The 17,312-nt window shown below is 38.4% G+C and overlaps 1 long non-coding RNA gene across 1 annotated transcript; it reads right to left on the minus strand.

Annotated features, from left to right (window-relative positions):
• Nucleotides 1-8,125: 8,125 nt before the first annotated feature.
• LOC110674364 lies at nucleotides 8,126-8,629 on the minus strand. Its single transcript, XR_002498796.1, has 3 exons — nucleotides 8,536-8,629; nucleotides 8,382-8,467; nucleotides 8,126-8,312 (listed from the first exon to the last, which is right to left on the minus strand). It is a non-coding gene; the product is annotated as an uncharacterized LOC110674364 (long non-coding RNA).
• Between the last annotated feature and the right edge of the window lie 8,683 nt (nucleotides 8,630-17,312).

Consider the following 17,312-nt stretch of genomic DNA (forward strand, 5'->3'; position numbering starts at 1 on the left):
TTTGTGGGAGGCGGCTGTAAAGTCAATGAAACAGCATTTACGGAAAACAATTGGCTTGAAAACAGTCACACCCGAAGAATTGAACACGGTATTTGCACAAATCGAAGCGTGTCTGAATTCTAGACCACTTACCCAGATGAGCAGTGATCCTAATGACCTTAATGTACTCACCCCTGGACATTTTCTTATTCAGCGACCGCTGACAGCGGTGGCCGAACCTTGGTTGCAACATGTCCCAGAAAACAGGTTATCTAGGTGGCAGCAAGCTCAGGAATTTGTCCAGCGAATTTGGTCCAGGTGGTCAACTCAATACCTGTCGGACCTCCATAACAGGACCAAATGGACGCAGTGGAGGAACAATTTGTTCGTCGGTTCGATGGTCCTAATAAAGGAGGACAATCTACCTCCACTTAAATGGCTGCTTGGACGAGTAACTCACATTCACCCGGGTGCAGACGGGAACGTCAGAGTCGTCACCGTGAGGACGAAGGGCGGAAGCGTTGTTCGGGCAATTTCGAAAATATGCATCTTGCCTATCAGCGACAATGAGAGTTCGCAGACGCCCGGGGAGAACTAGGCCTTCCTCATCGGAGGCGCAGGGGCGCCTGCGGGAGCCACCCGGCTCCCGCACTCCAGTTAAGTGTTGCGTTGTATATATATTTCAAAAAACTCAAGGAATGTTTTGTCCTCATAGCCACCTCCGTCCGGAGGCCGCCGGCCTTCCAGCGAAGTCACCCTCTATTACGCCCTGTTGATGGATACCGCACACCTGACTGCTCAAATCACCTCTTCAGTTGCTCAACCAATCGCACTCAACAGCGCATCCAATGCATCAATGGAATCAAACCCACTTCGCAGTGTCCGTCTGCCTTCAGTACAACTCGTTGGTCACCAAGAGCTGCGTACATCAAGAATTTATTAACTACCAAACCCCGGTCAACCAGGCGATCGCATCATCATCGGCGCAGGAGCGCCCGCGGAGGGGCGCAAGCCTCCGCGACAGGGAAGTCTTTGTAAGCTTGTTAAATATTTGTAACAAAGCGTCTCTCATATGTTTCAGTTGTCCATTCCAACCGCGGCGAGCCTGCAGCTCGAGCAAAATCTGCGATGTCGACCCGATGTACTCGGTACGAGAGGATATTTTCGACAACGGCGATCGAGACGAAGACCCGCGTGAAGCAGCTGATGAAATCATACAACAGACGGAAGGAAACCGCCGAGCGAAGTGTTCCGTATGTTCCGTATCACCAATAAGATCTACCCTTGTTTCCACGAATAGAATGTTAAACGTTAATCTAGTCTGTAAGACATGTGTTAGATAGTAGTTGTTAAATATTTAAAGTTAGCAAACATATTAGACGACAATGTTGAAATTCCGCGTATTTCAAGGCGGCCGATTATGTTAATTAGTTTAGTTTAGTTTATTCAAACAATTTCGGTATCAATCCCACTCTGCAACAATCATCATCCTCAATGATGATTGTGAGATAGATATAGCACTCACTCTCGCAGCATCCGTATTACCAGCATATGAAGATTATACACTGTAATCGGGAGAATTGAGAAGAGTCTACGATCATGTAAAATTGAATGTTTCGTCAGTCAGAAATAAAGTGTGCTCATGAGCAGTCGCGTTTGTATTAGCCGCCGTGTATCATTTGTCCGCGTTCCGTAGTGCATCAGTCCGAATATCTAAAATCCAGTGACCTTAGATCGAAGAAGCTACAGAATGAGTAAACAAAATTTTGATGAATCTCCATATAGGCCCTTCAAGAATCTCTGAACAAACACCTTGCAGAGCATTTGAAGAAAACTCTTGAGCAATGTGTAGTGGAATCATTAAAAATTTCTAGAAGCGTTTATAGATGACCATCTGGGAAAATACCTAATGGGGTTTATGGGGGGTAGGGCTTTTCTTGTAGAATACTTAGAAATATTCCTGGGGAATTCCTTGTCATCGCATCGATGTTACCGAATCGATTCACATTTGAATTGCCGAATAGATTCACCGATTTAATCGAATCCTTTTCATTGATGTTTTTAAATCATCCGAATCGGGTACACATTAAAATTTATGAATTTTGATTTCAGACCAAATGCATTTGCATGTGATACCAATATCTGTTAATCAAATCAGCTTAACAGATTTACTACTTAAAGCCCATTTTCAAATTTGTTTCTTTTTCTACCAACTCATTGAGAAATATTTTTCGATTTTAACAAAATGAATCGATTCAAAAAATCCAATGAAGAGAATCGTTTGCAGGTGCTTCAAACATCGATTCAAAATATCTATTAATCGGAATGACAACATCGATTTTTGGAACATCGATCCAAAATCGCCCAACGCTAGTGGAGAAATGGAGAAATGCCGAAGGAAATGAAATACCGTGTTTATCATATGTTATACGAATGCGAATAGAATTCTTTAAAAAAAAAAATAGCATTATGAAAGTTATCATAAAATACTCAAAATAAGTAGAGGTTTCGAGGAAAAACGCCATTACATGAACATAAAGAAGAATGATGCTTTTCATACAAATGAACAGCAATAAAAAAATGTTTTACAAATTCAGCTTAAAGCTCAGTTTACTGTGTTGGTATTGATTGGTGGATAAAGGATGAAAACAATGCTTTTTGTAATTCCGTTGCACATCAATCAACTGTTCATTGAGAAGTTGATCAATATAACGGCGTACTTTTCCTATTGAAGGAAACAGTGCTGAAAAGTGATATTTTCCAGCACTCTTTTCTGTGCTGAAAAGTAGCACTTTTCAGTACTGTTTTGGTAGGCGTCAATCGAACCCAGTCGCTTCATATCATTCTTGCTTATTCTGGGCGGCGTGTGAGTCGAGACGAGTCATTCTCACCTCGGGTGACGTGAGGCAACTAATGTTAATCAAATGAGAGCGAGTCAACAATTCTCGCGTAACTTTACAAAACGGCCTATCTAACAATTCACACATTTCGAGTAAATCGAGCTTGAAGGTTGAGAAAATATATTTTGAAACTGTATCAAAATGAAACAATTTTTCCCCACTGTGTTGCTAGTAGAGGGAAGCAGTGTAATAGATTTCAACGTATGAAATGAAATTTTGTCAATTTATTTGGAAATTACACTGAAATCTATAAAAACATCAGATAGGACGTTTTGATCGAAAATATGTACATAGGATAAATCACATAGGTCGTTCTGTTTCAACAATTGTTACATTGGACATTCATTTCGGTCATTTTGTTTCAGTTATAGTAACATCAGACATTTTGATTTGAGCACACAACAAGCATGTTTTATTTCATTTTGTATCCACGTGCGTTGAACTGCTTCAACCTTCAAGTTGAACTGCTCATTTTGTTGCGGTGTGATAATCGCAGGCACCAGCTGTGCTTTGTTTTGATTCATTTGAAGAAGGGACGAATGACCTTCGGGTTAAAGTCTCTCACGAACAACAACAATTTGATTCATTCAATGCCACGCCGTCACTTTTTCCCCTCCGTCTATGTATCCTATGTAACAACAGAAGGAGGGGAAACGTTGAGCTGTATTTGGGACTTTTTGCTTTCTAGCTGTTTCTCTCTCAATATTCCCCCCGTTTCAATGCTGGTTTCGCCCACACTTGTTCGTGTGTGAGTTACCCACTGCACGACGGGTGGTGACGACTGTGTTGCATTCGGCACCAGCCGTCGGCGCAAACAAGAAATTGCGGTGGGAAATGATGACGATGACGGCGCCGTCGATTGTGTTGTAGGAAACCAATGCCAAACAAATACATACACTGAGGAAACGGAACGTATGAGGTACATAAGAATTTCTTATGGAATAACGACATAAGAAGTATTTTGTTCTTCATTCGAGAATCTTATAACATTCCACAACAGACTTATGAAATAACACTCTTTACATAGACAGATATAATTCCATAAGAAACTCATTTTGGATATCAAACGCATTGATCATTGGTATTCATAAGACAATCTAATGGAGTACGATTTTCTTAACAATTTCATACGAAAATCTTATGAATTACGTGGAGAGATGCTAATAACAAAATATTCACGATTGAGATTCATAAGCGCGCGTATGACAATGATTAGTAACACTTGTGAAAAACAGTCGACTTCCTATCAAAAACCACGTAAGAATTCCATACGAAATTCTTTTGGAATAAAGACATAAGAAGCATCTAATGAGACTCATAAGAAAAACTTGTGAACTTCAATCGATCATTGCGTTCATAATACAAATAGGTATAATATCATAAGATACTCTTATGAAGGATCATAGATATCAATTATGGAATTCTTTAGGACCATTATGTATTTGGGGAATCGCTCTTTGAATTTAGGAAAATAAAGATATTCATAAGATCTCTAATGATAACGACAAGAATTTCTTGTGAATATCGGACGTTTTGTGTTTCATAAGAGTCTTATGAAAAAGAGAAAACCAGTCAAGAAATCAATTCACAAGCGTTCTCTTATGAAATTCGTACGCAATTTCTGGCTCAGTGTACAGCTTCTCCGCTCTTCGGTGAACACTGAGCCAGAAATTGCGTACGAATTTCATAAGAGAACGCTTGTGAATTGATTTCTTGACTGGTTTTCTCTCTTTCACAAGATTCTTATGAAACACAAAACGTCCGATATTCACAAGAAATTCTTGTCGTTATCATTAGAAATCTTATGAATATCTTTATTTTCCTAAATTCAAAGAGCGATTCTCTAAATACATAATGGTCGTAAAGAATTCCAAAATTGATATCTATGATCCTTCATAAGCGTATCTTATGATATTATACCTATTTGTATTATGAACGCAATGATCGATGGAAGTTCATAAGTTTTTCTTATGAGTCTCATTAGATGCGTCTTATGTCTTTATTCCAAAAGAATTTCGTATGAAATTCTTACGTGGTTTTTGATAGGAAGTCGACTGTTTTTCACAAGCGTTACTAATCATTGTCATACGCGCGTTTATGAATCTCAATCGTGTATATTTTGTTATTAGCATCTCTCCACGTAATCCATAAGATTTTCGTATGAAATTGTTAAGAAAATCGTACTCCATTAGATTGTCTTATGAATGTCAATGATCAATGCGTTTGATATCCAAAAAGAGTTTCTTATGGAATTATATCTGTCTATGTATTGAGTGTTATTTCATAAGTCTGTTGTGGAATGTTATAAGATTCTCGAATGAAGAACAAAATACTTCTTATGTCGTTATTCCATAAGAAATTCTTATGTACCTCATACGTTCCGTTTCCTCAGTGAATGATTGCTCTGCAAATATATGTGCGCAAGTCGCGCATGCACGTTGCTCGTGTTGCTGCCGTGAAGCATATGTATATGCTTCATCGACCATGGATCTGAATCGGATTGATAGAATAAGATCATGATGCTGAATATCATTTCTCTACATGCACTCAATACGCTGATAACATGAAAAGAGAACTGGCAGCTGAGCGAATGCTGATCCAATCCAGCGTAAGCCTAAAACATGATTTGGCAAAAAGACCAAAATACAGTTTTGTGTACCTCGTTCTCTTTTTGTTATTTGAGCGTAGGCAGAGCGACTCTGAAAATATCGACATTTTGTTTCGGTGTGCTAATCGGAGACACCAGCTGTGCTTTGTTTTGATTCATTCAATCCCACGACGTCACTTCTTCCCCTTCGTCTATGTGTCCTAAGTAACAACAGAAGGAGGGGAAACGTTGAGCTGTATGTAGGACATTTTGCTCTCTCACTGATTCTCCCTCAATTTTCCCCCGTTTTTATGACGGTTTCGCCCACATGATCATGTGTGAGTTTCCCACTGCATGACGTGGTGGTGGTGACGGCTGTGTTGCAATCAGCACCAGCCGTCGGTTGAAACAAGAAATTGCGGTGGGGAATGATGACGATGACGACGCCGTCCATCTTGTTGTAGGAACTCGAGAAAGGAGCCCACGCCTAACAAATACATACAGCTTCTCCTCTCTTCGGTGATTGATCGCTCTGCAAATATGTGTGAGTAGCTCGTGTTGCTGCCGCGAAGCATATTTATATGCTTGATCGACCATGCATCTGAATCAGATTGATACAATGACATCATGATGCTCAATCTTGTGCTCAATATCATTCCCCTATATGCACGCAATGCGCTAATAATATGAAAAGAGAAGTTGCAGCTGATCCAATCCAGCGCAAAAAGACCAAAATACAGTTTTGTGTAACTTATTCTCTTTTTGTCACTTGAGCGTTTTAAATTTTGCGAGGCAGTGCGACTCTAAAAATATCGACTGAAATGATTGAGAAGCAGTTATTGTTAGGGTTGGGAAAAATCTTGAAATTCACTCTACAGTAGCCAAGCAAAGCGAATCACAGTCAGCGAAGCCAATGAAACTCACGCCCATCGCTACTGTAGGCAAAAAGCCTTGAAAATAGCAAAACACTTGTTGCTAAGGGCAACCCAGAATTAGTGTAGAAAAATGTTCTATTTCCCACTGCATTTCCCGCATTTAGAGCCTTCAGTGACACTCATGATTTAGAAAATTCGGGCACCCAACATAGGCTACTTGATGAGATTCACGTTTTTGAACTACTGTACTGGAGAGCCACGTGATTTTCGCGAAAAATCAAGCCTACTACTATTACCGTTCACAGCACTGGTTATTATGGCCTTCTATACATCTAAGTAGTGTCTCAGACACGCTTCTACAAATCATTCTACCTTTTAAACTCCATTCCAAAGCTTTATTCAGGAATGTCCAATGTAACATTAGAATCGTGTTTATTCATAAATGTTATATAGGACATGTGGTTGGTTCTCTGATCAAAGGTCCAATGTAACAATTGATTAAAAGAGATGCAGTTTTGAACATTGGTCATTTTGTTAAGCTTTTAATAGATTAATTTGTTGTTAATATATCAGAACGAGTGTTCTAGTGTGCTGCTAAGTGGTGCAACGCAAATGATTTGCAATGATAATCTCGATTTGTTTACATTTGTTACTTAGGACGTTTTGAAAAGTTACGCGAGAATTGTCTCCTCGTTTGACTCGGCTCGCCTCTCTTGAAATATGATTGTGCTCCTAAATATGATCTAACTCGAACGGAATTTCTCGTAATTGCAAAAAATGTTGTATGCAACGCTTTATTCAACTCGTCGGATAAATGTACGACTCGTGCTGAAGAAATAATCATTTGGCAACTTGTTGCTTAAATAACTGTTTCAGTACATTATTCACGTTTGAAAAGTTGATCGATTGGACAAATCGATCAAGTTCTCAGTTTGAATGGTTTGTCTAAGTAGTTGTCCAGATTTGTGCACTTACAATTTGGGGTCTGGTTTTGATTCATGCTCCATGCTGCCATATAAAATATGACAAACTTTGTTTATTCGTATTCATAACAAATAAAAACTGATTTATGTAGTTAAGCGATAAGTTTTGTTTGAAACTTAACTGAAATTTATATATAGTGCTTTTTAACCGATTTGTTCAAAAAGCGTCTGCTAGAATTAGGGCGAATGTAACAAGATCGATTTTTCATCATCGATCCTCTCTTATGGTAGTAGAGGTAACAAGATGCATGTTTCTTAGGACTAATTAGTGAAGTGATCTTGCATCTTGAGGTGGAACATGCCAACAAACTTAGTGAACCGGCCGTTCATGAGCAGGTGCAGAATCTTGCACGATAGTTCAATGTCTACTAGGTTCTCGTGCAAAATCAGAACTCGTTCAGTTCACTTTTGGCTCGCGTTCAGTTTAAAATGCATCACTGCCATAAGGAAACATAATTAATATGGTTTGGTCAACCATAATCGTACAGTAATGGAATAATGTTCCGACCTTAGCGATTAAAGTTTTTCTACTAGCTACCATACCAAAAACGGGTTGTTAAGAATGTTTACCGTTCGAAAATGTGATATTTCTCATACGTTTTCAGTCAGTTTACATTACCGAAAACAAAATACGTATGGTTTATTTTTTTTTTTGACCGAGGCATACCACGTACGGTTCGAATATTGTTTCACTGGCATCGCGAATTGTACGCGATATGTTCACTTTATATTTGAATGGTAGAGATTTTTATTTACAATAAATCAATCAAAATTTGAATTAATTTTTTGTTTTATTTCTCATCACATTTTGTACAGCACAATTTATGTTCACAGCTAGGCTTTTTTTATTTATCACACCGACATGGGTAAGTTTTAACCCCAGATATGCTTTCGACGATTCCTCTAGCGAATCTGCATGCAGGTTTTGGAACGAAGGTTTTGAGCAGCGGATACATCTCTGTTGGTTGATTCACTGCTCCAAGTCATGCTGTAATAATAAAAAAGGATAATTTGTTTTAACAAACCAATCATCAAATTAGTTAACGCATAAACATACCTCGATTTACTGCTGCAGCCAAAGGGTTTTCCTTACAGCGTCCATTTCACTGTTTTGCGGCATTCTCGCATTTATCCTCCGTGTTCCTGTCGAGAAGAGAAAATAATAACTATTCACTACACAACTCAGGATGCAGTCTAGAAAATCTTCTAACGTTTATGAAAATATTGATGTGGATTGTAGCCGCTGCTGCTCGATGAAAAAACTTCAGAAAAAAAAACCAACTAGCATCGACACGAAAATACGAATGACAGTTGCTCTGGTATTCCACATGGAAACAGTAATCATTATGCACTGAAATGAATTTTATTGTAGAAACTACTGAATCCATGGTAAAATTAAGATCTGCACCAACGATTTTCAACCGACTACATTAATCTGTTAACTCTACCATAACATAGTCAACAAGAAAATGTATTCTGTTTATTTAACCAGAGTTGAAGTATTTATGACTAGAAACATTCTAGATTTGACAAGTTTGGCATTGTACTTTTCACCGTACTGTGTTGCACGGTGGGTGTCACGGATTGAAATACAATGCATTGTAGTCGAGGCTATTATGGACATAGTCACATTTACTACACTGCTCAGTGATTTTTACCAGATTATAGTTAACTTAACAGATTTATGTAGTCGATTGAAAATCGTTGGTGCAGTTCTTAATTCTACCATGGATTTGGTAGATTATACAACAAAATTTGTTTGCGTGTAGTTAGTGTATTTTTGGTTATGGTTTGCAAATATATGCACCATAAAAAATAGCTTGTGAATATTATTCAGAATGATTACGTTATTTTGTGAAAGGTTATTGTTTTACCATAGCTAATGACCGTATAAGTACCGTATTTATTACGGTAATTGTACCCTGAACGTCCGCATTACTGTTGGAACTGTTTTGATAATGGTAAATTTCTATGCGGGATTACAACAATACAAATACAAGAATTTCAAGATAGATTAGAACTTTTAAAGAAAAGCGGAAACCCATATTAGTTAAAGCAAGCAAGATCGGTGGATTTATTGTTGGACACATTTTTCTTTTAGGGATTTGGAGCCACCATATTGAAAGGATGGACTTCATACTCAGTGGCTTAGGTGGTAAAGCTCTCATTTAGCATACAAGAGTAGTGGGTTCAAATACTATATGAGTGTTTGGATTTTTATACAATTTGAAGAATAATTTACACACGAGCAAAGAGTTAGTAATACTTAATAACTGTTTTTATAATGACAAAAATGAAACCACCGATAAGCACTCGTGGAAAAGTTGGTAGGGGTAATCAGGATAAAACCGACACTGTGGGTAAGATCGACATCCTTTGATTTTTCATGTTTTGAGCAGATTTTCATGCAGTTTCCACCACGTTCTATCTTTACTTGTGCTATGTTGTGTTTCGAATGACATTGCAAGTGTCAATAAACTGCCAAAATAAACAACAAAATCATACTGGATAACATAGAAGCAACAACAGTTGCAATATTTCGCTGTTATTCTTTAACTATTCCGTATGTGAAATTTTTAAATGTCATTCTTTGTTCTGCGTCTACATCATCATTTTTACTATTGTTAGGTTGATACAATATGAAGGAGAATTTAATTTTTGGTTTTTCGAAACGCCGTTGAATAATAAATGTCCACTCGGGGTAAGATCGACACTTTCATTTGGGGTAAAATCGCCACCTTTCTTTGCTTCATAATCTAACTTCAGGAAATCTTTCTTGTCGGAAGACTTACTCTGAAGTTCATGTGAGTCTTTATTTTCGAACTTCAGTGAAGTTCACGGATGGCGAACTTGTTAACATGTAAAATATCACACTATATGACTTGCCACAAGCTATTATAAGGTATTAAAACATATTTCTATGTTATCACGTTTAAACTTATTTGATAAGACGTGAAGATTTTTTTTTCATTTAAAATTAAAGCATTAATAGAATTAGAAGTGTTTTCACATAAATTAATCTTATTCTTTATTTACAAACCATGAGGTTCGACAGCTTTTATTATCTAAAAATAATCACACTTTTCTGTTTTGTTAAAATAAACAGCATTTATTTTCACAACCAATCATTCGTCACAAAGATGAATTTTTGTAAACATTCCATGAACACAAATTAATCAAATCCCTTTGTCAACTTTATAATCCTAGCATAGGACATTTGAAATTTTTACTTATATTTAGTGGATATTTATCCTCCCCTCAATAATTTACGGAATATGCATATAATCCTTTAGAGGAAGGGGTCATAAAAGTCGAAAACAAACTTAAATTTACAACATATTTTTAGTTGTGTACCAATGAATTTAGTTGTTTTAGTTGTGTACCAATGAAAACATTCAGATGATTCTTTGTTCTGTCGGCTTCCCGTTGACGAGCTTTCCGAGATTGGACAAACTATTTCGCCAGAGATCTGAGATTTGTTACGTGCCATACTATTTATTTTTAATTTTCATACAAAAAAACTTAACATGGGGGCGGGGGAGTTGAAAAACACAGAAAATTGTCTCACGTAATTAATGGACAGGCCATTAACGTAATCAACAAGTTGTATTTAACATTGTAAGTCAGAATTTTGAAAACAAAAAATAGTTATTAAAGCATACATGCCATGATAAATTTGACCATGTTGACCTCTTCAACATCTAATCCAATTTTTCTCGCCTTTCCCTTACGGTTACTATACATCTAGTATTCATTGTTTTCTTCTCCATTCTCCCTCTTACTTCGTGCAAAATAGACCGATATGCCGGGAAACAAATTAAATATAATTATCACGGTGATTTTTCAATTTTAGAACGTTTAATTTCAGGATTTACCAAACTGAGTAAGGAAGATTCTCAACTTTCACAACCTAATTATGACTTTCACCGCTCTGCTGTATGGAGAGACAAAGTGACTTAACCACTAATCAAAACGAAACACTACTTGAGTTGATTTTACACTGGTACAAAAACGTAGTAAGTATCTTAATAAAACGGCTTGTTATTTTGTCATACATTTTTTGTGGGAAATGATAGAAAACACCTAGTATTTTAACGCGAGCTGATTGCATGCAAAATTTAACCGATGTACACGGTGAAAAAATTCGTCTTAAAGCCGTTTTAGAAAGTAGATTGTGATTCTTCTTAGTTAATTTTCTCAAAACCGTATGAAAGTTTCTTTACCTTTCGGTCGTCGCGCGTTGTACTCTGTACACCCTTGGTTTTGCGAATATCCCAGGAGTCTGACCACTTAGAAAGATAACGTATTCGTATTAAATTGTTCGGTAACTCAAGGACTATCATTGTTCGAGCTAGTTGATCCAAAATTTTGCCACCAGGCTGCGCTTGTGAGCATAAAACATTTATTTTGCAAATATCTCAGGATTCTGATTACTTAGATAGATGGCATCATCGGCAGAGTTGTTCAGTAGCTCAAATTCTTTCTTTGTTTAATCTATGAAGTTCGAGATTTGGTAAAATAATGTGCTTTTGAACAACTTTGCCAAAGGTATCTGTCTAAAAAGTCAAGATCCTGCAGTATCCGCAAAACAAAAATTTCATGCTTACTAGCGCCATTGCAAAATATCCTATTTCTTGGCTTGATAGCTTTTGAGATACTGAACTACTTTGTCGAAGACGCTATCTTTCTAAGTGATCTAGCTCCTGAGATATCTGCAAACAAAAATTTCATGCTCACTAAAGTCGCCTAGTGGCAAAATTTTTAATCAACTAACTCGAACAATGATAGTCCTTAACATAATAAACAACTTTGCAGAAGACGCCATCCTTCTAAATGGTCAGGAGTCTCAAATTTCTTTAAAAATAAAAGTAAAATTTCCATGCCCACTAGTGCCACCTAGTTGTCAAATTCCAAATTAAATAAGGTACCATCAGATAGCGCTTCACCTACAGAACAACTTTACTGAAGACCCCAAGTTTCTAAATTATCTGGATTTCGAGGTATACCGATTTCAAACTGTGGTTTACTCGAACCGTATATAGTGCCTTCATTATCATGCGACTTCCATGTACATTTGTTGATTTCACCGCACTATAAAGGGCCATACTGTAAATAAAAACTGTTGAGTATTGCTCTTAAGAAGATTCTTGAGGAATACATTTTGGTTTGGTGTCGATAGAGATATCTTTGTTGAAAAATGATAGCATACACGCAGCGAACTGAATTATCGAAATTCGTACATTTTGCCTAATGAAAAGCGGAGCGATTATAGCAATGCGAGCGCTTTATGTATCGTTCTAGCATTACTCCACATCAAGGCGTCGATAGGTGCGTGGTATACACACAGGTTGCCGCGCAAACATTTTTTGTTTTCAAATTTTGGTTTCGTAAGGCAAATTTATGAATTTCAACCCGATTTCTTGTGGCGAATTTTCAAAAGGGATTCTTATGTATTTCGATAGTCAATTTGCCTGAGTGTATAAATCACAACTGTTGTACAAAGTACAACTGCGCGACAGCCCGAATGTTAAGTCGATTTGCAAAAGTAATCAAGAAATGTTAAAGCCACCATGTGTAAACAAAATTAGATAACTTTTGAAAAATAAAATCGATTTCTTTTACATGCTTGCCGATACTCGATACCCTCAAATTCTGACCATTTAATATACAAATTCCCAGTATGCTCTCAAGTTCAAGAATGCACAGTCCAAAGCGGCTTACTACACCCGAGCGCACCGGCAATACATCCAAACAACTTCCAAGCCAACTGTGATCGTCGTTTCGACCAAGAACAACCGGTGTGCTTCGTGCCCCCATGTCTGTCTATCTTTCGTACTCATGTGTGCGAATACGATCGGATGGATGGGCAATTTGTCGTGCCGAGAATACAAAAGCAACCTCACACCGAATGAGTGTGCAACAGCACCGTAAGTACAGAGCCGGAGGTAAACCTGTTTCATGTGTATCGTTCACTAAACAACAGCGCAGCATAGAACGAACGGATCGCCACACTCACTAGTTGCGCTTGCTGCTGCGATCGTCGTTCATGCTTCTTGACTCGGACGACGACGACGTCGTCGAGATCTTTTCTTTCGCTCGTAGGGAAAAAGCACCGTCTCCTTCGATGGTGGTTGTTGGAACTGTAGCGTTTCCCATTGTCATGATCAATGATCGCGCTGTTCGCGATCGGTTGCTGGACGCTGTAGGTGGTGTTAGTGCGCAATCACCTTTATTCACACAGGTATGCTGGTCCATCGCGGCAGTGATGCCAGATTTTCACAGCATTGAAGCCGTAGATTGTAAAACAAAGTTATCTATCAAATCGTACATTTCAGGTTACTTATCAGAATTCCAGGTCTGAAAGACTTCCTGTAAGAGCTGGTGTTCCTCAAGGCAGCATTTTGGAACCAATATTATACAATATTTTCACATCTGACGTACCTGAGTTACCTCAGGGATGTCAAAAATCCTAGTTTGCGGATGACACAGGCCTCTCCGCCTGCGTGTCATCTGTAGTAGATTGCAAAAAAGGTTGGATTTGTTTTCTTCATACTTGCAAAACTGGAAGATTTCTCCTAATGCTTCCAAAACTCAACTAATAATATTCCCACATGAACCAAAAGCTATTTACTTGAAACCTTCAAGTAGACATGTTGTCACGATGAGAGGGGTTTCAATAAATTGGTTAGATGAAGTTAAGTATCTAGGGCTCATGCAGCATGCTAGATAGGAATTTAACTTTGAAAAATCGCTGGCATCGCTGGCCTGAGCTGCTCGGATGGTACGTGAAAGAAAGAACGAACAAAAAGCACCGATCGTCGGTCTTCTTTTCCTTTCGCTTCGAGAATGCTTCTTCTTGTTCTCCTGCTGGCGCACTGACTACTGGACCAAAGTGGACTGATCGTCGTCGTCGTCGGCGTTGAAGTGTATCTAGCCCTGGGCTAACACAGGCAGCAGCACTTTGGGCAGGTATGGTAATGACGATGACGACGATCGACAGCCGGCCAGCAGAGCGAGGGAGGAAAGCGAGGTGACTGATCGTCGCTCGTCCCATAAGACAAAGAATAGAGAACAATAAAAAAAGTTTTTTTTTCTTCGTTTACAACCGGCAAAACTATAATAATAATAACATCAACAAGAACAGAAAGAACGTTAATGCGATCATGATCATCACCGCATATAGGAGCTCGCCGAAGCACCTCTACGGTGGCGAGGGGGCGGTATGGTCATCATCGAAGCAGGCGACCGATTCGGATTCCGAACGGCATTAGTTGTAAGGTTTTTTTTTCGGTGTGAGGGATATTCATTATGATGATGAGTCGAGAGAGTGGAAACAGAATGCATTGAAGAGACAGGGATTTAATGCTTTTGAAGGATCGGGGCTGGAAACACATTAGCACAGTCATAAGAATTATCGTCAACACGCCGAGGATGGTATATTCGAATGGGATTTAAGGCCGCACGGGACGTCATCATAATCACCCTATCCATTTCAAGAAGCAAATCCCAAGAACCACACCATATATCGATGCAAAAATGTATCAGTATGATTCTATATATGCAGTGCACAACCCCATAAGTTTTCAGCTTCATCGGTTCACTAAAACTCGAGATTTGCTTCCTCAAAGTTTTGATGATTATTGTTAGAGTGAGACGAAAGATAGGAAAAATAACACGGTCTCCCGTGTCCCCTTAATGAACTGCAGTGGAATTGTAGCGGAGAGGCTTTAGGAGATGTTAAATCTGTTATGCTCTGAATTTCGAATGGATTGCTTCGTTTTATAAGAGTACATTCATGGCCTACTATATTTAGATTTTTTTATGAAGGATGCTGTAATGCATTTTGATCACTTAAGTTTGGTTTGATTTGAGTATGTATCAAATTTGGTAATTGATACTTCACTGGGCTACCTGGGATAGTACAGAAAGTATTCTTAAACTACTCGATTTAGAGCGTACATAGGAGTCCTGCTTAAACAATTCAGGAAACTCAACACTTATGTAGTTCTTCAAAAATTTGGCATGATTTGTTGATTTCTTTATAAATTAGCAGTACATGAAAAAAATATGACTGAACTGCTAGCAAAATTAATGGAAGCTGTCTGAAAAGATACACTTTCGTAAACTTAATCACGAATTTCTGACTCGAAGCTGCACTCTTTGACGAGTAATAGTAACGGAAAATAATTATTATAAGATTATTTATAAAAAATTCAGAAGAGCTTCTGAGAAAATCAGAAACTGGGAAAAGTTTTCTCAAGCTTATGAGAGATTTTTTTAAACTACTGAGAGAATCTTTCTGAGCTTCTAGATGACGCCTTTTCAAGCTACTTGCTGTCTATTCAAGAGAAAACTTCTTTTAAGTTTCGACAAATGATCGATACTAAATTGAACTTTAATGCTTCGGATATAAGTTTTTCAAGTTTCAGGTAGAAAGCTTCACACTTCGGAAGAAGTTTTTCAATATTACACAAGTAGCTTCTCTAGCTTGCAGGAGAAGCTTTTCAAGTCTGCGAGAAAGCTGTAAGAGGCTATTTCATTTCCTACAAATGATGTATTTCTAAGCTTTTGAGATACGCTTTTGGAAGGAGGGAGAAGCTTTCCAAGTTTCAGAGCAAGCATCTTAGAGAATCTTCTGGGAAAAGTTTCCCAGCATAAGCATATCTTAGAGAAGCTTCCGAAACTTCTTTCCAAGCTTGAGGGAGAAGCTTTCCAAGCTTCAAAGAGAAGATTTTAAAGCTTTAGGGAGAAGATATCCGAGATTCAGGGAGAAGCTTTCCCAGAGCTTTTCCATGAAGCTTGAAAGCTTCTCTCTCAAGCTTGGACAGAAGCTTGGGAAGCTTATCTATGATGCCTGAGAAACTTTTTTCAGAAAATTCAGCGATAAGCTTTCCAAGCTTCTCAGCGAAGTTTTCCAAGCTTCAGGGAGAAGCCTTTCAAGCTTCTGGAAGAATCTTCCCAAGCTTCTGGGAGAAGCCTTCTAATCTTCTGGGAAAAGGTTCCCTAGCTTCTGGGAGTAGCTTTTCCAGCTTCTGGGAAAAGCTTTTCGAGGCTTTGGTAGAAGCATTTCCAGCATCCAGGAGAAGCTTCTCCAGCTTCGTCAAGAATCTTATCCAGCTTCTGTGAGAAGCTTTCCAGCATCTAGAAGAGCTTTCTCAGCTTCTAAGATAAACTTTTCCAGCTTTTGGGAGTAGCTTTTCCAGCTTCTGTGATAAGATTTTCCAGCTTCTGGGAAAAGTTTTTCCAGTTTCTGGGAAAAGCTCTTCCAGCTTCAGGGAGCAACTTTTCCAGCTTCTCGGAGAAGCTTTTCCAGCTTCTGTGGGAAGCTTTTCCAGCTTTTAGGAAAAGCTTCTCCAACTTCTGGGAGAAGCTTTTTCAGCTTCTGGGAGAAACTTTTCCAGTTTCTAGGAGAAGCCTTTCCAGTGTGGCTATGAGTATCCCTCGGCGTGTGACGATCAATAGTTACCACAGGGGTGGCACTGGTATCGAGAAGCAGGGCAACCTATCGAAAAAGAGAGAATGTCAGAAAGGTATGATAACCATGATAAACAGTTTTTTGATAGATGAAGAAAAAAAAAGGCTTGCGGGAGTTTATAATTTAATTGGGAGCGAAAAATTTCTATCCTAGAGTAAAAAGTACTATTTACAATCGTGGTGAATTCATTGTAAACCTAGTGTGAGTAAAATATATTAAAATTAATAATTTGTAGCCTAATGAAAATTTGTTATTAGATATCTACCTACTTAACCTAAAGTTGGGGATTAAAATTGAGGACGGGGTTGGTGGTCTAATGGCTACCGCTTCTGCTTCATAAGCAGAAGACCATGGGTTCAATCCCAGGCCCGTCCCTTTCCTCGTACTTTGTAGTTGTATCTTTCACTTGCTTCTATCTACCACTCTTAAGATATCACAGTTGATCCTATCACAGTTCATAGCATTTGCTAGAACCCGAGACGGACAGAAAATAAACCGTTTCCCTACGCTTCC

This window comes from Aedes aegypti, chromosome 1 (genome assembly GCF_002204515.2).
Source record: "Aedes aegypti strain LVP_AGWG chromosome 1, AaegL5.0 Primary Assembly, whole genome shotgun sequence".
NCBI classification, from domain to species: domain Eukaryota; kingdom Metazoa; phylum Arthropoda; class Insecta; order Diptera; family Culicidae; genus Aedes; species Aedes aegypti.